This window comes from Somniosus microcephalus, chromosome 7 (genome assembly GCF_052327205.1).
Source record: "Somniosus microcephalus isolate GS21.2 chromosome 7, FLI_Smic_1.0, whole genome shotgun sequence".
In the NCBI taxonomy this organism is placed as follows: Eukaryota; Metazoa; Chordata; class Chondrichthyes; order Squaliformes; family Somniosidae; genus Somniosus; species Somniosus microcephalus.
The window spans coordinates 240,434,816-240,456,173 of NC_140993.1; the positions used below are offsets into that span (position 1 = coordinate 240,434,816).

The 21,358-nt window shown below is 48.2% G+C and overlaps 1 protein-coding gene and 1 long non-coding RNA gene across 12 annotated transcripts in view; one reads left to right on the forward strand and one right to left on the reverse strand.

The window, feature by feature from the left end:
• Positions 1-21,358, forward strand: part of LOC147115177 (fer-1-like protein 6) — a 904,394-nt gene that overhangs the window by 521,904 nt on the left and 361,132 nt on the right. The gene's annotated exons all lie outside the window — the stretch shown is intronic.
• LOC147115182 (uncharacterized) overlaps positions 1-21,358 on the reverse strand; it is a 75,336-nt gene that overhangs the window by 32,101 nt on the left and 21,877 nt on the right. The window lies entirely within an intron of this gene.

A 21,358-nucleotide genomic window follows, 5' to 3' on the forward strand; every position in this document is an offset into this window, starting at 1 on the left:
CGGCCCAGTGTGCAGCGCTGGACACCTACCGCCCCGTCTGTTGCCTGTTGCGCTCCAGGAAGGAAGTGGAGCGCTTGATTTAGTGCTTCGCTTCCTTCCTGGAACGTAAATCCCGAATTATTTTAAAAGTTGAAAAACATTAGTGCCTGGCGCTAATTTTTTCAACTTTTAAAAGTTAGCGCCCCAAACGGGGCGATACCGAATTCTCCCCCCGACAAAGTGTTTTCTTGGTCCACCTATGAAAAGATTGGAGAGGTGCATGGGGAGACACATGCTAAAGACATGAATATCCAACTCAGATCTCAAGGGGATATTATTTTTACACCCCTGGTTACACTTTTGTGTAGTTAGATATTAGGCAGTATCGGCACACCCGTAAACATAAGACATTCAGACCTAGAAATTCAGTTAGGGGCGCCCAGCTGGCCTGGGCGCCGGAATTACCGCTGCGCGTGGAGCCACTTGCGCCAGCGGGAAATTCAGTTTCAGTGCCCCAAGTGGAAGCCGGCCGCTAAACAAGGGTTTTGGCGCCCTGCTTGGGGCGCTGAAACTGAATATCGGCGTGTAAAGTGCCGCAGCGCCACCCGCTGCGGCACGGCAGCCTGTGGTACTGCAGGCCTTCCTCTCATTCTTAAGGGGGAGGTGCCTGCAACAGCGCGATCCCCGCTCGCGAGTGCCGGCAAATGAGCCCGGCACCAAGGAGAAGTGCCGGGCTCTCTGGAAACAGCCGGCAATGCCGCGGGGGGGGGGTGTAGGAGGCCGGGGAAGGAGGTGCGGGCAGGCGGCCGCCGAAAAAGCGGCCGGCCGCACCTCCACCTTAACTCGCCCCACTACCGGCACAGGTAGGCCCCGTGTACCGGTCGCTGTTTGCAGCCGGCACGGGGGAGGCGGCAGCAACCAAATATGGCCAGCGGGGCGATAGCAGGGCGCTGCGCACACCGATGACATCATCGGTGGTGGCACAGCGCTACTGGCTAGCACCGCCATTAGCGCCCCGCTAAATATCGCGGTAGGTTTGCACAGTGGCGCAAAAGCCCTCTTTGGGCGCAAACTGGTGGCGCAGGCCACTGAATTTCTAGGCCTATGTCTGGTTCCAGGAACAACCAGCACTGCTATACTTAAGAGAATATTGAAGGCAAAACTGAAAATTGTACCAGTGATGTTGGATGAATGAATAAAACTGCTACATTGAAATAGCCTAAAAATATTTGAGAAACAAGGATAAAATATCTGGTTAAGAATAGGATTGGAGTCTTAGGGATAAGTGTAGACTGGGATGATCAAATTCTCCTTGGTAAACAGGATTTCCACCGCACTTCTGGTAAATTAACACCGGAGGAGCGGGCGCAGCTCCAAGGAATTTCCAGGCCTATGGTTCTTCTGCTGTTGGGACTGGGGGAGGGAATGTTACTTGCAGGGCCAACAGGCCCAGTTTCAACAATGGAGATGTCAGCATGGATTAATATTCTTGGGTTTTACTGAATTATATACGTGTGTCTGAAAGCTTTTTTATTGAACTTTTCCTCAGAAGTTTTAAATTGTCATTTCTCATTCTATTATTCATCAGTGTTCTTAAAGTCAGCACCACATGGGTAATTCCAATTGCTTCTATAATGTTCACTGCACTTTAACAAATTATTTTATGTGAAGCACTTCAAGATGTTTCACAGAAATGTGATAAGGCACTGAATCAAAGCTAGCCTCTTTCCTTCTCCCTTTCGATCTATCACAAGGGGATATATGGTCAGGCAATCCATGTATCAGCCTTATCATTGTTTGATAGATTTATATCAGGTAGATGCTGAGAGGTTGCTTCTCCTGGCTGAAGTGTATAGAACTAGGGGGCATAGTCTCAGGATAAGAGGTAGGTCATTTAAGACTGAAATGAGGAGGAATTTCTTCACTCAGAGCATTGTGAATATTTGGAATTCTCTGCCCTAGAGGCGCTGTGGATGTGGAGTCTTTGGGCTCGAATTTCCAAGCCCCGTAGAGGCGGGAGTGGTGGGAAAATTGCAGAATCGGGGAGCAGGAACCCATCCTGCCCCCAACCCGCCTCCGTGCCAATGTCCCAGGAGGCGGGTATCCGTCCTGTGCTGGGAGCCGCCTCCCCGAGGCGGGAAGGGGATTAGTGGCAATTAACTGCTTGTTAACAGGTAGTTAACATGCAGTTTTTTGCCTAATCCCTATTTTTAGCCCTGAAGTGTGGGCTTCCCGACGGCTCCGAACCACGCCAAGTTAGCAAGGCGGACCGTCGGTCTGAAGGGGTTGGAGGGGTCGAGATGTCCGTTGTGCAGGTGAGTGATGGGTGCATGTGTGCAGAGGGTAAGTGTGTGAGGTAAGTGTAAAGTGTTTTAATAAGTTTTACTTACCTTTACTTTCTCCTGCAGGCTTTCTTCCTTCAGTTCTCGGGAGTCCCTCAGTTCACCGGCACAGAAAGCAGAATGGCCGCTGAAATGTCAAAAGTTGCAGCATTCTGCTTTCTGGTCTGGAGAGATCTCTAACTGAGTCTGAGTAGAAGGACTCAAGTTAGTAGACAGATTGTCAGTGTTTGACAGCTTCACAGAGCTGTCAAACGCTGATTTTTCATCTGTCAAAAGCTCTTGACAGATGAAATGTCAATCACTGACGTCACCAGTAACCAGGTGTCCCTTAATTGGCCTGCTGAGCCCGCTGGATGGGCTTAACAAGGTCAATCAAGGGAAAATAGCGTGGGTTGGCCATAAGTCGATGGAGGCGGGACTACAACCCAAAAAGTGGGAGTCCCGTCTCCACCACGTCCCCATTGACAAAATCCAGCCCTTTGAGTATATTCAAGGCTGAGATAGATAGATTTTTTGATTCTAGGGGAATTAAGGGATATGAAGATCAGGCGGGAAAGTGGAGCTGAGGTCAATGATCAGCTGTGATCTTATTGAATGGTGGAGCAGGCTCGAGGGGCCATATGGCCTACTCCTGCTCCTATTTCTTATGTTCTTATGTATGTTCTTATAAAGTGCAATTCGATATTGTTTGAGTGCATTAGTCTGCTGCAATGCTTTTAGATGGAGGATTGCAGCGTTTGTAGCCCCAATTTTAACTTGGGCCGGGAATCGCAGGTGCGGAGGAAAAAGCGGGCTGCGATCTATCTAGTCCCCCGAGGCATGAGGCCTGGCCTATTTTAACTCCTGGCCCTCATTTTAAACACCCCCTCACTGACTCCCGCCCGATGACAGAGGCCAGCGGGTGGGAGCGGGTAACCGTGTGGCTGCAGGTCACTGCCAAGGAAGCGGCCCACGGCAAGGGATGTGAGTGGGAAAGGGTCTGGGGACAACTGCAATGGAGGAGGCCCTGGGCTGAGGTGGCCCAAGGTTTCCTTGTTGGGTTAGGAAGAGCACTCCTTTCGCTGGTAGCTCTGAGACTGCGCATAATCCGCTACTTTTAAAATGAGGTCGGGGTCTGAATTACATCAACATTTCAAAAACATTTGAGGCTCCAGCCTGCCTGCGGTGAATGGCCTTCATGCTCCTGAAAACCCAGGAGTTAAAAGGGTCGGTGTGGGGGTGTCGAGAAAGCTGTGGGAAAGCAGTGGGTTAAACCCAGCTGTCATTTTAACCTCCCACCCGTCTTCTCCTGCCGGTAGAACATGTTAAAGTTACACATTTTAAATCAGATTGATCCCCCTATTTGAACAAATTGTTATGCTAAACATGCAGATTTATGCAGTAGAGTTACGGTAATATTCTCCAGATGTTATGCCCTAGTGCAATTTAAGTTAAAGTAAAAACTTTGCAATTCATGGGATTTATTTATTCTAACTTTCCATGGGTGAACTAAAATGAGTTTAATTTAGCACAAACAATGGTAATTACTTACAATTAATTCACAGTCATGTGATCTTCAATTTAGTGACTATTTACAACCAATTAGCAACTTATCAGGATATATTAGAGAATTCCTTCATTCCGTCACTTGGTAGCTGGCCTGGAGAAGGTGGTGCCACACCGCTCGGCATGAGCGCGGGTTGTATAACTGCAAGGCGGGCTTTTAAACTGTGTAAATCCACTGGCAGCCCATTCCTACTTTTAATGTTTCAAAAGAACTGACTATCCCATCAGCTCTACTCAAATCTCTGGGACACTCACCAGCTGTCAGGGGTTGCTGAGTGGGGTTTTGTGCCTGCAGTTGAATACATATTTCCTGAACCCCCAACAAAATCTCCAGTGTCAATGTTGCCACTGCCTGCAACAACAACAACTTGTATTTATATAGCGCCTTTAACGTAGTAAAACATCCCAAGGCGCTGCACAGGAGTATTTTAAGACAATAAATTTGTCACCGATCCACATAAGGATAAATTAGGGCAGGTGACCAAAAGCTTGGTCAAAGAGGTAGGTTTTAAGGAGCGTCTTAAAGGAGGAAAGCGAGGTAGTGAGGCAGACAGGTTTAGGCAGGGAATTCCAGAGCTTAGAGCCTAGGCAACAGAAGGCACGGCCACCAAAGGTTGAATGATTATAATCAGGGATCCTTAAGAAGGCAGAATTAGAGCACAGATATCTCGGGGGGGTTGTGAGGCTGAAGGAGATTACAGAGATAGGAAGGGACGAGGCCATGGAGGGATTTGAATACAAGGATCAGAATTTTGAAATCGAGGTGTTGCTTAACCAGGAGCCAATGTGGGTCAGCGAGCACAGAGGTGATGGGCGAATGGGACTTGGTGCGAGTTACAACATGGGCAGCAGAGTTTTGGATGACCTCAAGTTTACGTAGGGTGGGACATGGGAGGCCAGCCAGGAGTGCATTGGAATAGTCAAGTCTAGAGGTAACAAAGGCATGGATGCACTACAAACTCAAGTGTGATGAAATATTCCATTCATCACTGCCTGTGACTGTGGTTGGTTTCAGTTTCATTTCCCTTACCTCTGTTCCGTTTCCTCACCATTGTATTGTACTATGTGTAGGGCTCCGCCCATACCTGGCCCATTGTATTGTACTATGTGTAGGGCTCCGCCCATACCTGGCCCCTATGTAAGCTGGCCCAGCCTGCAGCACATCCAGTATGGCAGAGCTCTGGATGGAAGATACCTCTCTCCTGTGTGTTACCTTCTAAGTCAATAAAAGCCTTGTTTTGTTTCGCTAACATCGAGTCTCGGATTTATTGAGGCACATCATCAAGCATTTTATCAAGACAGGCATTGCCAGGGAAGCTGTCAGCAGACCGAGCATCCTAAGGAACTTGCTCCTTGCTGGAGCAGGCACTGAAACAACTTGGCTGCCATTTACCCACACGCAGCTTCCCCAACTTATGGTCACTAAAGAAAATATTTCCTTTGCAGCGGTTTTTAAAATCTTGCAATTGCTTTAAAAGGTACCATGTGCCATAACGGCGAGATGAAAGGGTTTGGTGGTGGAGAGCACAACGCTAATGTGTCAGGCACTTGCTCCCATTTGCCAACTGCTGATTCTGCAGCCACTGAAGTGCAGAATATCCCTCTCCGCCCAGAGCACACTGCCCATCACTTTAACACACGCAGAATTGCTCTCTTATTTTGATCATAAGAAATCGCACGTTTTTGACCTGCGCCATTATTTTTTTCCTCGTCCAGAGAGATTCCTGGCTTTCATCACAATAGAGTCATTGGCCCCGATTTTCCCCCAGCCGTCGGGCAGGGGCTGAATTGCAGAAATAGGGGGTCACGACCCCCCCCCGCCCGATTCCCCGCCCCGCCCGACTTTCGCCCCCGTGTTTCAGCACGGCCCAAATCAGTCCCGCCCGCAGCAGGTGGGAATGGTCGGCGGGAGCCTAATGATCAATAATTGGCATGTTTAATCCTATTTTCAGGGTCCCTTGCAATTTTCAGCCTTTCCCCACGTGAAACACGCCTGGTGGGAACACCGTTGATGAAACCTGGCGTGAACAAAGTTAGCTTGCTTGCTTTCAGCTGCAGGTCAATGAGCAACTCCAGCAACAGCAGCAGCACCAGCAACAGCAGCAGCACCAGCAGGAGCGACAGGCTGCGGCTCAGCCACCTGAGGCAGCACAGGCCAGAAGGGGCCAGCGCATGGAAGGCCATCGGCGCAGGAGACACCCCCCAAACAGGGTCTACAGACACAGGGTGAGCTACCTCAACATGACTGAGCAGCAGTGCCAGAGGTGGCTCCGACTTTCGCGAGAGGTTGTGACTGACATCTGCGCAATGCTGCAGCAAGACCTGGAGCCCAGAGCACCAGGTCCACACTCCTTACCAGTGGCCATCAAAGTCACCACCGCACTCAACTTTTATGCCTCAGGCTCCTTCCAGGGATCAGCAGCAGACATCAGCGGCATCTCCCAGGCGGCTGCACACACTTGCATCAAACAGGTCACCGATGCCTTCTTTGCCCTCGCGCACAATCACATCCATTTCACTAGGGATCGCGCAAGTGTGAGGGCGCGAGCGCTTGGATTAGCTCAGCTGGCAGTCTTTCCAAGGGTGCAGGGCGTCATTGACTGCACACATGTGGCCCTTAGGGCACCCCACCGCAATCCAGGAGTTTTTGTCAACCGCAAGGGCTTCCACTCCCTTAACGTTCAGCTGGTGTGTGACCACAAGAAGGTGATTTTGCATGTTTGTGCCAAGTACCCTGGCAGCTGCCATGACTCCTTCATACTGCGCCAGTCTACTGTGCCTCCGCTATTCAGTCCGCCAAATGAACTTCAAGGATGGCTACTTGGAGACAAGGGATATCCCCTGCGCTCTTGGCTAATGACGCCGTTGAGGAGACCAGCCAGCGAAGCTGAGGAGCACTACAACTCCAGCCACATTACCACCAGATGCATTATCGAGCAAACCATCAGATTGCTGAAGATGCGCTTCAGATGCCTCGATAGATCAGGTGGAGCCCTACAGTACTCATCAGCCAGGGTCTCCAAAATCGTCGTGGTATGCTGTGTGCTTCACAACATGGCACAGCGTCGTGGCTTGCCAATTCCGCAGGACCAAGAGGCTCCTCACAGAGCCACCTCGGATGAGGATGATGCTGAGGATGATGCGGAGGAGGAGGAGGAGGAGGACAGAAATGAGCATCCTGCAGAGGCCCGCCAACCAGCGGCACCAGTGCGCAAGAACATTGCTGGGCAGAATGCAAGGAATGCACTCATCCTGGGCAGATTTGCGTAGTCTGGTACATCAAACACTGCAGCCTCACTGCTTCTTAACTGACCATTGTCAGTGGCCCACGCCTGCACATTCCTACCTATTTGACCAGCTTGCTGACATCTGCAAGTTATCCTAAGGCCTCTATGTGATATCCCCATTCGCCAAACGACAGACGCCATAACTGCAGCAGTTGCCACCAGATTTTTTATGTACAGGAAACTGATGGCATTAAAACTATTTACAAGACTTTTCACCTAAGTGACTACCCTTGTGATTAGTGGTGCTTTATTTTTCTCTTATGTGTGCTTCTACGTAGTGGTACCCCTGTGGCTTCAGCAGATGTGGAGGCCCCTTGCTCACTTTCCTGCTGCGCCTGTCTCGACACCTTTGGCGGGCGTCCTCTGGGGTGGCGAGCCTGTGAGGGTTCGCCAGCAGTCTGCTGCTCCTGCGGCTGTGCAGGGCTTGAGACTCCTATCTCACTGGGGTGTGGACTCCAGTGGGGCTCTGAAGTGGCATGGAAGTGTGAGCGCGTGGAGAGGAGCCCCCACTTCCTTGAGGTGTGCCAACAACCTCCCTCTCATGGGTCAGCTCCCCCTCCGTGCCTGCAAGTGGCTGGAGAGCACCTTGCTGCACATCAGGGGGGCCATGGGGACCCGTCTCAGCACTGGAAGTCCTGCTCAGAGGGACTTCCATGAAGGTCTGGTTTCGGTGCTCAATAGATGCCCATCGCCCCTCAAGAGATGCCATTCTATTCAGAGCACTCACCATGTTTTCGATACCCTGGCGACTAAGCTCCTCCATGGCTGTAGCCCTCCTCTCCTCGGCTGCAGCCCTCCTCTCCTCAGCCACAGCCCTCCTCTCCTTGGCTGCAGCCCTCCTCTCCTCGGCAGTAGCCAGCCTTACCACGGAGGTAGCCAACTTTTCCGTGGTGATGCTTTCATGCACCAATGACTCCAATAAGGCTTTGCTCATGCTCGCCATGGACTCCTCCATTCGCTCCACACTCGCAGCGACCCTGGAGACAAAACCTGCCAGAGACTCCTGCATCTGTGCATGGAGATCCATCACCTCCTCTCTTGCGGATGGACCCAGAGGCATAGGGTCGACATGCAGCTGAGCTGTGCTGGCAGAGGCCTGCGCCCTCCGACGAGGACTCTCCACTGCCGTCCCTGTCTCCACACTCTGCTGATGCTCACTTGTGAGCTGTGATACACCAGGTGACAACACTACTCTATGTCCTGAAGGTCCCACCGAGGTGTGAGTGTCTGCGCTGGTGCTGGGTGCGCTTACTTCTGCTGACGCTGCGCCCTCAGAGGCTGGAGCTTCCTCTGAGGAGTCTGGCTGCAAAGCCTCTTCCTCCTCGGCAGTGGCGACGGGGGCTCCAGATGGTCCTGTGGGGGAGTAAAGGAAAGAGTTGGAGATGTGATGACAAGGCTACTTGCACATTGGATTTGGCAGATGCTCATAAGTCCAAATGATGTGGCTTCAGAATCATATCAGCAACTCATGCTATGTCAATGAGAGAGATGGGGAACTATTCTGTTACCAGCTTGCGGGCTTGCTCCTGTCTCTCCTGCCCCAGCATCCACAGGCACGTCAGCCCCAGCAATCTCCATCACAGCTTCCTCCCAGGGGCTCAGGTGGGCGACTGAGGGTGGTCCTCCTCCAGTCCTCGCACGCTCTCGTCTATTGTGAGCTCTCTTTTCCTGCAATGAGGGAGACAAGTGGAGTTTGAGTGAGAGTGCAGGAGTGAGTGTAGAGATTGCATAGCATAGATACTTAGAAGGAGACAAAGATGGTGTGAGGCTGCAAGACCAAGGGCCCTCCCTGTGTGTTGTCAGTTGTGTTCCAAGCATCAGAGTGAGCGGCAGTGTGAGGGCTGCATGGTGGAATAGTTATGTGAATGTGAGCATAGAGAGAGAGAGGAATGGGTAAGGGTGCATGGATGTGACTGTGAAGTGGGATGTGGAGGAAGAGATTGCTGAAGCTGAGTGCTGTTGGAGAAAGGCAATGGGGATCAGGTTGAGGGTGATGGAAACTTCATACTTACTTTTCCTGTGCGGTGAAGGTCATGGAAGCGCTTCCTGCACTGCATCCAGGTCCGACGGGTGACTCCCAGAGAGTTGACCTCTGCAGCCACCTCCATCCAGGCAGCCCTGGTCTCTTTGGGAGGCCTCTTCCTCCCTGAGCTAGGGAAAAGGACCTCCCTGTGGGCCCTAACCCCATCCACCAATGTCTGCAATGAGGTCTCGTCAAATTTGGCGGCAGCTCGGCCTCTGTCGCTGGCAGCAGCTGGTGCAGGCTCCTGTGCCATTCTGTCCGACTGGTTGGGAAGCCTGCAGAGGTTGAGAAGCTTGCTGGACACTTTCAAAGCACCACGAATGATGACATCATAACGTGGGGCTTTCTGACTGGAATTGGACACTTAGCAAGGGTGCCCACACGCTGGAAATTAATTGGCCAATTGAGGGAAAATTGCGTGCAGCTGGCTGACCCATTTAGATTCGGGTCGGAACCCGACATTCGGGGAACCCGACAATTCCCCGCACCTTCGGGAAAATCGGGGCCATTGTGTGGTACGCAGAGGTGCTTTGGGCCCTTTGAAAGAGTTTTACTAATCGCTGAGTGAAGTTAACCAGCTTCAAGTCCTCTCGGTGTGTCACTGCTCTTTCACATTTTCATTAAAAATTTACCTGTGAATTGCAGATTAAGTGGCTCCATGCCATCTGCTTGGTTTCTGGTGCATCGGCCCCATTATTTACAGGGGGGCGGGGAGGGAGCATGGGGACTTTTAGCAACCGTGAAACTCGGAAATACGAGGACTGCGGAGATCCTGCCGAATTTAACAGCAGGACCTCATTTGAGTTTTTTTCCCTCAGTTTCCACCCCCCACCGCCCCCCCCGAAAGGACCAGAGAGGAGGGAGGTAGCAAGGGAAGGAGAAAGGGAAAGGCCGCGGTGGGGGACATCGCAGGGTGGGGGTTGGGAATCGTGGTGGGGAGGAGAAGATCCTAAGGAAGGATATTCAGGTATTATGCCTATTACTACCATTCACATATAAACTATCAGTGAGTTACTGTATTACTGTTTGTTATTAAGGAAACCTGAGTTAGCAGCATTTCTATTAGTTAGCATAACATCAGTGAGTTACTATTAGTTACTGGTGGAATTAAAGTTGCTCCCACCTGGTTTCCCCTCTGCGAATTGCTCCCCCACCCTTGATTTCCCCTCTATCCCACCCGTGTTTTCACCTCTTCGCCCTCTCACACAATGGCTGCTGGCGTAAAACCACAAACAAAGATACTCAACTACAGGGAACTTAACATTTATTATGTAAACGTATTAACATTTGCACAAGTCACATGTTTAGAAGTCAGCCATCAGGTGATCAAATCTTCAGGAATACCTCCAGCCAGCATTAGCAACCCTACAGGACACTGCACCAACAAAGTTCTAGGTTCGATTCTTGATTTGTACTAAATTGACGAATCTCAGTCAAGGCAGTATTAGGGGACTCAGTGTCATTCGGTTGAGGAAGGGACATAATTTTAGCGAGCGTTGCTGCTCCTGATCACTGCCTGATAAACCCAGCTGAAAGTGGACATCAGGAAAGAACTGGATTTGGTTTCTCTGCGATATCCTCATGGTAAAACAATCTGCCAATATTAACTTGTTTAGGGTCACATATGAAGAATGGGCCCATGAAGGATACCAGTGCTCGAGAACCCATACACAGTATTACTCATCAGCTTCAGACTTTACAACATACTCATAAGTACTAGCAGAACTAATAGCAATCAGAGGATGCATTCTTATACAACAGGAGTATTATAAAGGGCCGTATTTTGCGACCCCTTCGGGTGCGTATGAGGTGCGCACCGCCCGTGGGGGCCGCGCAAGTTCCGGGCTTAGGTATGCGAAGCACATGCGCTAAAACCTGGAACTTGCAATGTGTCAAGAATCTTCTTGACAGATCCTCTGCATCCCCGGGAGAAGGGCCTCTGCGGGTGGAGAGTTACGCTATTTGCCCAACTTCCGCCCGCTGAATGCCTGTGAAATTCTAACGCTTGGTAAAAGCAGACGTAAGGCTTGCTTTTACCAGCATAAAAATGAAAAAAAATAGAAAAATAAAATTGTATCACTCATTTTTACATTAAAAACCCTGTCCAATAAAGTAAGTTTATTTTTAGCCCTATTAAAACATATTTTAAAAAAAAATTTAAATTAAATTTTTGTTTAAAATATTTAATTAAATGGCATTTTCATTAATTTTCAAAAAGTAATTTTTAAAATTTATTTCATGTGTCATATTTTATGCATTTTTTAAGTGATCCCCATTCATGAATGGGGATTCCCTTCTTTTATTGGTTGGGCCGACTCACATGCACCCCGGGATACCAGAGAGGCCCAGGATCACAGGCCTCCATACCTCCTGGGTCACCAGGTAAATGCATAGATTTTTTATAGGTCGGAAGCCTCCAATCACAAATTTTGGGCCATTATGTAACCTACAATATATTATATATGAACAGTTAAAAAAAGAACTTGCATTTATATAGCACCATTAATGACTTCAGGACATCCCAAAGCACTTTACACCCAATGAAGTACATTTTTTTGAAGTGTAATTGTTATATCCGTGTATCTTAATGTTGTGTCCTTCAATAATCAGGCAACAGACTGCAGGGAACGATCAACAGGTGTTTACTGAATGAGGGTTCAAACTGCAACTGACTGTACAGATCACTACTCAGGGTTTATATACAGGTGTGGTCACTGCCGGTACTACAGGATACAGGAGCTGTAAAAAGTAGTTCTCCCCCTTAAAGGTACATACATTACAATTCCTCCCCTTTTAGATTAACAGTACCATAAAACTCATTTAACAATTAAATATCAAACTAATTACAATTAACACTTTTAACATGCAACATTAACTGAAAATAGTCGATTTATAAATTCAGTCTTTGGGGAGGCTTCCTGATTCTTTCTGGATAACGCCTTTCCCGAGTGTCTCGCTCTTGGTGCGGAGGCGATTCTAACACCCTGTCGTCAGTTGATTCATCAGCTTCCAATGCTATTGTTTCTGAGGTAGATGCGACCTGTACGTCGGGTTCCTCACCAGGTACGTATGGCCGAGACATGGGGTTGACTCGTTCCTGTGACTCTAGGATCTGGTCAGCATGGCGTCTCACAATGTTCTCCCGAACATCCACTGTGTACATTAGTGGCCCCTGCCGTTTGCATATCGTTCCTGGTTGCCATTTCTCTGTTCGGTAGTCGTGGGCCAAGACTGGTTGCCCGACATTGAAGCTCCTTATCGGCTTCTCATTGATGTGCTGGAATTGCTTACTCTCAACATCTCTTCGTACATTTGGTCTGAGCAAATCCAGACGAGATCTCAACCTTCGGTTAAAGAACATCATGGCCGGGGCCTGGTTGGTGACTGCATGTGTCGCATTTCTGTAGGCTAACAGGAAATTGTCCACCTTATGCTGCAGTGGAATGTCGTCATCGCACATGGCCTTTACTGCTTTTTTAAAGGTTTGTACGAACCTCTCAGCCAATCCATTTGTGGCTGGATGATACGGGGCGGATGTGTAATGCCTTACCCCATTCCTTTTCATAAATCTTCGAAACTCTTCGGACACAAACTGTGGTCCGTTATCAGAGCAAATCTGCTCTGGCAAGCTGTTCCTGGCAAAAATGGTCCGTAGGACTGCAATAGTTTTCTCCGTGGTGGTGGAGGACATTTTGATCACCTCAGGCCATTTTGAGTGCGCATCCACGGCTATTAAAAACATTGAGTCCATGAATGGACCAGCAAAATCAATATGCACCCGTTGCCATGGAGATGAGGGCCAATCCCATGGGTGTAGAGGGGCATGTGGTGGTGCATTTTGGAACTTCTGGCATCCTGAGCAGCTCTTTGTCAGGTCCTCGATTTGCTGATCGATCCCCGGCCACCACACATAAGCCCTAGCAAGGCTTTTCATTTTCACCCCTCCCAGATGACCTTCGTGAAGCTCATTGAGCACTCTCTCCCTTAACTTGGGTGGAATTACCACTCGGGATCCACACATCAAGGTCACCTGGCATACTGACAGCTGTTCTCTTCTGGATGAGAATGCTGGCAACAGTGAGTCGCCATGTGCTGGCCATCCCTTCACCGTCAAATCATATACCCGAGACAGTGTCGGGTCATTTCAGGTCTTCTTCTCTATACCAGCGTTAGTTACTGGCAAGCATTCAATTATAGTCGAACGAAATATTTCGACAGGATCCACTGCTGGTGCTTCCTCCGCAGTAGGCAGTGGCAGGCGTGATAGCCCATCAGCATTTCCATGCTGTTTCGTGCCCTTATACTCAATTTCATATTGGTGCGCCCCTAGAAAAAGGGACCATCTTTGTAGCCGTTGTGCAGTCATCACCGGAACGCCCTTCTTTGGATTAAAGATGGAGACAAGTGGTTGGTGGTCAGTCAGCAAGGTGAACTTCTGCCCGTGCAGATAGTGATTGAACTTTTTCACTCCCCACACTAGGCTGAGGGCCTCCCTGTCAATCTGGGCGTAGTTACACTCGGCTGAGGTTAGTGACCGAGACACAAAGGCTACTGGCCTCTCCGAGCCGTCCGGGAATTTGTGCGACAGCACCGCTCCAATGCCATAGGGTGATGCATCACACGCCAACCGAATTGGTAGTGCTGGGTTGAAATGAGCCAACACCTCTTTTGATGTGATCAATACTTTGCTCTTCTGGAAAGCTCGTTTACATTCGTCACTCCACTTCCATGGTACCCCCGTTTGCAGTAGGGTGTTCAGTGGGTGTAGTACGGTAGACAAATTCGGCAAGAACTTATGGTAGTAGTTCACCAGCCCGAGGAACGACCTCAGTTGTGACACATTTTCCGGTGCTGGAGCCTTGACTACTGCCTCAATCTTTTCAGGGGACTTATGTAACCCCTCTTTATCAATAACGTGGCCACAATACGAGATCTGCTTCTGGAAAAACTCACATTTGTGGCGATTAGCTCGGAGCCCATATTCCTTCAATCTAGTGAGCACCTGCTCCAGGTTGGCGAGGTGATCACTGTCATTTTCGCCCGTGACCAGGATGTCGTCCAAATAACACTGGGTCCCTGGAATCCCTTGCAGGACTTGTTCCATTGCCCTTTGCCAAATAGCCGGAGCTGATGCTACCCCAAACACCAGCCGGTTGTATTGGTAGAGACCTTTATGAGTGTTGATCGTGAGGTACTGTTTCGAGGCTTCTTCTACCTCCATTTGCAGGTACGCCTGGGCCAGATCAATCTTAGTGAAGCGTTTCCCTCCAGATAGCGAGGCAAAAATATCTTCACTCCGCTGAAGCGGATATTGTACAGTGTGAAGGACTGGGTTCACTGTCACCTTAAAGTCCCCACAGATGCGAACCTTCTTTGGTTCCCCAGGCGTATTACTCAACGACCTCTTCATTACAGGAACGATGGGTGTAGCCCACTCGCTCCAGTCCACTTTGGACAGTACTCCTGAACGTTCCAAACCTTCCAGCTCTGCTTCGACGGCTGGGCGGATCGCATAAGGTACTGGTCTGGCCTTAAAAGACTTTGGGCTTGCATTTTCCTCTATTTTGATCGTTGCTGTTATGCCTTTTAGTGTTCCGAGTCCCTGCTGGAACACTTCTTGTGCGTCAGTTAGCATTTTTGACAGTCGTCCAGGTGTGACGTCGTCATCCTTTTTGGCATCTACAGTCAGTGCTTGTATGGAATGCCAATCTAGCTGTATCTTCCGGATCCATTCACGTCCTAGTAGTGGTGGTCCTCCATCTGGCAATACATATAGGTCCATTTTTGGTGTTTCCTTGCCATTATATATAACGTTCACCCTTATTTTTCCTTTGGGGTAGACTTTTTGCCCCGTGTACGTCTTCAAGACAATCTTTGTATCTCTCAAGGGTATATGTGAGAATAGCCGCTTGTAGTCCCTTCGGTTTATGACTGTTAGGGCTGATCCTGTGTCCAATTCCATTTTCACTTGGACTCCTGCTATCTTGAGCATGACCCAGATAGTTTGGTGATCCTCCGTTTTGATCACATTATGTAGTTTCAGACAACCCAGCTCCTTGCTTCCGGAGTCTGTCACTCTTCTGTTCGTCTGAACTACTCTCCGTCACCTTATGTACCTTCTTGTACTTCTCCTGTGGAGATTTCTTGCTGCTGGTTTTCTTTCCCGACCTGCAGACTCTTGCTATGTGTCCTACTTTTCCACACTGTGCACACTTTGTCCTTGAACCAGCAATCATTATGGTCGTGTGTTGTTCTGCCGCAGCGATAGCACTTCACTGTTCCGTATGACATTTCATTTGTGCCATATTCTTGCGGTCTCCGTTGTATCTCTGCAGCGCCCCGTGCTGCTGCTTTGTGTGATACTGCAATGCTGAAAGCCTTGTCCAGCGTAAGATCCTTTTCTGATAGAAGCCGTTTCTGGGTTCCTTCACTTTGAAGCCCACACACAAACTTGTCCCTTAAAGTATCTGCTAATCCCGTTCCAAACTGGCAGTGTTTCGATAGCTTGCGCAGTTCCGTTAAATACTCAGCATTACTTTCATCTTTATGCTGGTTCCTTTTGTGAAACTTAAATCTTTCTGCTATCAGCAGCGGTGTGGGGTTTAAGTGGTCCTGTAGGATTGACACAATATTTTCAAAATCCTTTTCTACTGGCTTCTCTGGGGTTACTAGGTTTCGTACCCATGTAATTCAACAATACCAGCGCTTTCTTGTCATCTGGCACTTCATTCGCCTTGCAGTATACTTCTATGCGTTCGACATATGTCGTCCAATCTTCGACTTAATTGTCGAACGCTGTGATACTGCCACTCTTCGGCATTTTTGGGTGTGGTTAGACTGGCTTAAAATGGCGTCTCCCGCGCTTTCCTTTCTTCCCCGCTGCGGCTTAAAATGGCGTCTCCTGCGCTGCTGCCAACGCCGCTCTTGGCGGCCCTCGTGGCAAATGGCGATGCCCTGTGTGTTTCGTGCGCTGCTCCTGCGCTGCTACCAATGCCGCTCTCTGCGGTTCTCATGGCAATGGCAGTGCCTCGCGTTTTCCTGCGCGCCTCTCTCCCCCGTTGACGCTGCTCGGCCCTTGAACACCGGCTGCGCTCTGCTCTCTCTTGTCTCTCTCCCCGTTGAAGCCGCTCGGTCCTGAACACCGGCTGCGCCCTGTGCGCTCTGCCCTCTCTCTCTCCCCCACCGACGCTGCTCGGTCTTTTTCTGTGCCACTCGGTCGGCTCTAGCCGCCGCTGTCCGGGAAGGGTCTGCGCAGTACCTGTTGCCAGCCCGTTTCGCTGGACCACCCTGACTGGAAAGCCAAGCCTGGCTCTCGACAGCCTCCCCTGCGATGCTCAAATCTCCGCTGGATGACTGGGCGGTTGCCCGTGGTCGACGCCCGTGCTTCTGGATTCGACCTCCTTCCACTGTTCTCCAGGAGCGAATCCCTGGGAGGTGATCCAGAGTTGCAGGTAGGTTCGAATCTGCGTCGTCACCAATGTTATATCCGTGTAGCTTAATGTTGTGTCCTCCAATAATCAGACAAAGACTGCAGGGAACGATCAACAGGTGTTTACTGAATGAGGGTTCAAACTGCAACTGACTGTACAGGTTTATACTCAGGGTTTATATACAGGTGTGGTCACTGCCGGTACTACAGGATACAGGAGCTGTAAAAAGTAGTTCTCCCCCTTAAAGGTACATACACTACAGTAGTCACTGTCGAGATTATATGATTGTTGATATACAATAGTTGACGTGCTGTGCCATGCCCAGAGAAAAGTAAAACCAAAATTGTCTCTCTTTCTTTCCTTCCTTCTAACTCTTTCTTTGTCGCTCTCAGATAGCGCACCTGCTCACCTACAACATTCACAAAGGTGATGAACAGTTTCACAATGTTGACACAGTTCCAAAAGAGTTGACGACGTGAAAAACCTGAAACTGAAAAACAGCCCTGAATAAAGGCCTATGCCTGAGAACACTGCTTCATGGTGTCTGAATAAATTAAACTCCTTTTTGCTGCATTATGTTTCAGGATTTTATTAGTGTTTCGGGATCACTTTCCACAATTCAATTTGTTTTTACAGTAAAAACTGAAACCCACACATGACGTACAGAAATAGTTACCATGGGAGTTCAGTGGGGCATAAACTTGCCATGACTTAATCTGCAACTGTACCCAATGCAAAACTCCAAGTACTCAAAAATTAATTTAGAAATTCCTGAAGTATGTTTCCCGTGTGGGAAGTGGGGGTGGTGGTGGGGGGGGGGGGGGGGCAAGAAACATGCTTCACTAGGAGTTTATTTTGGTGCACTTTGACCTGTAGCTTGTTTCACCATTTGAAATTTATTCTGGAATGGTTTTATATTGGGCTAGAAATTGCGGTTGCAGTACGCCTCCAACCCGCAAAATAATTATGAAAGTACCTCCTGGCACCCAGGCTCTGCAGAGTTGCGATCTCAGGCCTCGAGGCGGAGGGCAGTGTAATGGCCCACGGATCCCAGGGACGCAGGTGTTGCAGAAGCGTACCTGGGATTACGTGGGCCCAGTCCCTCAATCAATAAGCAGAATTCCATTTCAATCATTCATGAAGAGAATCCTCTAATGATATGCAATTGAATCCCCAAATCTAATAATCAGACAATGTACAGAATTGAAATTTTATTCATAATTACCTTCATTGCACCAACCTCAACAAAAATTTAATTTTTTGATAATTTTATACATCATTAAAATTGTAATCCAGGTCAATATTTGCATAGACTCATTTAAAACAGTGTATGTGCATAATTTAGGTTATGAAAATGTTTAATTTAAGCCTTTGATATCCCCTTACGCTGATGCAAACACGTGGGCAAATGCTGGCCAAATAGACCAACTCAGCGCCAGCGATTGCATACTCGGGGCCCCCGCGGATGGCCTGTGAACGCGTACGTCGACAGGCCGCAAATTCCGGATTTCGTGCATGCAGAAATCTCGAACTTGCGGGGCATTTCAATACAACGGCGTACTCTGAGAGACACCGCTGTTTCAGGACCAAGATATAACTTCATTATTTTGCGGACACAATGCAGAAAAAAAAAGCCCGCGAGAAACTGACACTACCCTTAATACGCATGTGCATTAAGCCTCTGTCATAATTCACTTCTAGCAGTGACACCCTGAAACCTGACCGTTTCCCTCGATACCCACAGTCACAAAATGCCTTCACCATCTCCCAGTACTTGTTACTGCCCTCTGGCTGCTTGTGGCAAGGCAAGGGTCATACACGAGAGGTCAGCCTGAATCAATGGAAGAAATTTGCTTTCAGGCAAACCACCATTCAGCTACAGTGGAGCTGAGAATGTAAATTGCCTGATCACTTGCAAGTTATACAAGGACTGTCATCATTCTGCATTAATACAAGAGCATATTTTCCATTAGCCACAAGTACTACTTGTTACTGCTCAGCATCCCTACAGATTGCCATATGGTCAATTTCTCAGCAAAGCAACAAGATTATTTTCAAGTCATGGATAATTATAATATGATCGACTATCATTTTTACAAGGCACTCTACTCACGTGCTATAAAGGAGCCAAAATGAACACAGAAATAAACGTTATTGGCCCAGAAATTCAGGTCGGGGGCTTCCCGCGTGTGCAAGCCCCCGATCTGCACTTACCTAGCGCGCCGGCCCCCGTGGAATTTCGATCCGGGGCCTGGTCCAGCTGCCGGCGCACAGTGCTTGCGTATCCCAGGGGCGCAGTTAGTTCGATGCATCCCCTGGGATCACGTGGGCCATGGGGAGCCAATCGGAGCAGGGAATGTTACATTCATAAGTCTGACAGGAAGTGCTGTCAAGACTTATAAATACTACGGCCCCAAAATAGCACTAAATCTTCAAATAAATTTTTTAAAAATCACATTTTTTAAATAAACTATAAATTAAATGAAATAACTATTTTAAACAATAATTTAAATTTTTGAAAAAAATAATTTTATTTTCTAACGGGGCTAAAAATAAACTTACGCTGCTTTAAAGTATTTAAAAATAATAAACCTGTGGAAAAAATGTTTTAATTTTAATTAATTCACCACTTACTTTGTAAAAAGCAAGCCTTATGCCTGCTTTTTACATTTCTAAATTCTGCAGGCTTACATTCCCGGGAAAACCTGTAAAAAAAAACGAAGTTTGATGCGCACGCGCAGCCTCCCCCGCGCACGCGTTCGACCTCTGAACCCCTGCTTTCAGGGGAACGGAAGTGCCGGTTTCCTGCGCATGCGCAGTGCATGCAGGAAACTGGCACTTCCATTTGGCTTACGGGTGAGTACCCTGTGCGTACTCACCCATGGAGACCCAAATTTCTGGGCCATTATATTTTTCTACCAAATGTGTTATGAGAATTAAAGATCCTCAATTCAATTCAATCCAGTGCAACTTTAACTACTTATGAAATAAGAACATAAGAAATAGGAGCAGGAATAGGCCACTTGGCCCCTCGAGCCTGCTCCGCCATTCAATAAGATCATGGCTGATCTTGGGCTCAAAGCCACTTCCCTGCCTGCTCCCCATAACCCTTCACTCCCGTATCTTGCAAAAATCTGTCTATCTCCTCCTTAAATGTATTTAATGACCCAGCCTCCACAGCTCTCTGGGGCAGAGAATTCCACAGATTTATGACCCTCTGAGAGAAGAAATTCCTCCTCATCTCAATCTCAGTTCTAAGAGGGCGACCCTTTATTCTGAAAATATGCCCCAGAGGTCTAGATTTCCCCACGAGGGGAAACATCCTCTCTGCATCTACCTTGTCGAGCCCCCTCAGTATCTTATATGTTTCAATAAGATCACCTCTCATTCTTCTAAATTCCAATGAGTATAGGCCCAACCTGCTCAACCTTTCCTTATAAGTTAACCCCCTCATCTCTGGAATTAACCTAGTGAATCGTCTCTGAACTGCCTCCAATGCACGTATATCCTTCCTTAAATAAGGAGACCAAAACTGTACGCAGTACTCAAGGTGTGGTCTCACCAATACCTTGTACAGTTGTAGTAGGACTTCCCTGCTTTTATACTCCAACCCCCTTGAAATAAAGGCCAACATTCCATTTGCCTTTTTGATTACTTGCTGTACCTGCATGCTAACTTTTTGTGTTTCATGCACAAGGACCCCCAGGTCCCTCTGAACTGTAGCATTTTGTAATCTCTCTCCATTTAAATAACAATGTGTTTTTTTATTTTTCCTGCCGAAGTGGATAACCTCGCACTTTTCCACATTATACTCCATCTGCCAAATGTTTGCCCATTCACTTAACCTGTCTATATCTCTTTGCAGATTCTTTGAGTCCTCTGCACAACTTGCTTTCCCACCCATCTTTGTATCATCCGCAAACTTGGCTACATTATATTTGGTCCTTTCATCCAAGTCATTAATGTAGATTGTAAATAGTTGAGGCCCCAGCACCAATCCCTGTGGCACCCCATTAGTTACCGTTTGCCAACCGGAAAATGACCTATTTATCCCGACTTTCTGCTTTCTGTTAGTTAGCCAATTCTCTATCCATGCTAATATATTACCCCCAACTCCGTGAGCTCTTATCTTATGCAGTAACCTTTTATGTGGCACCTTATCGAATGCCTTCTGGAAATCCAAATACACCACATCCACTGACTCACCTTTGTCCACCCTGCTTGTTACATCCTCAAAGAACTCCAGCAAATTTGTAAAACATGATTTCCCTTTCATAAAACCATGCTGACTCTGCGTGACTGCATTATGATTTTCCAAATACCCTGCTACTGCTTCCTTAATGAAGGACTCCAGCATTTTCCCAACAACAGGTGTTGGGCTAACTGATCTATAGTTTCCTGCTTTCTGTCTCCCTCCTTTCTTAAATAGGGGTGTTACATTTGCAGTTTTCCAATTTGCTGGGACCTCTCCAGAGTCCAGGGAATTTTGGTAGATTGCAACCAATGCATTCACTATCTCTGCAGCCACTTCTTTTAAGACCCTGGGATGCAGGCCATCTGGTCATGGGGACTTGTCTTTTAGTCCCATTATTTTACCGAGTACTATTTCCTTAGTGATAGTGATTGTCTTTAGTTCCCCCTTCCCTGTGGCCCCTGGATTATCCATTATTAGGATGTTGATAGTGTCTTCTACCGTGAAGACAGGTACAAAATATTTGTTCAGGGTCTCTGCCATTTCCTCATTCCCCATTA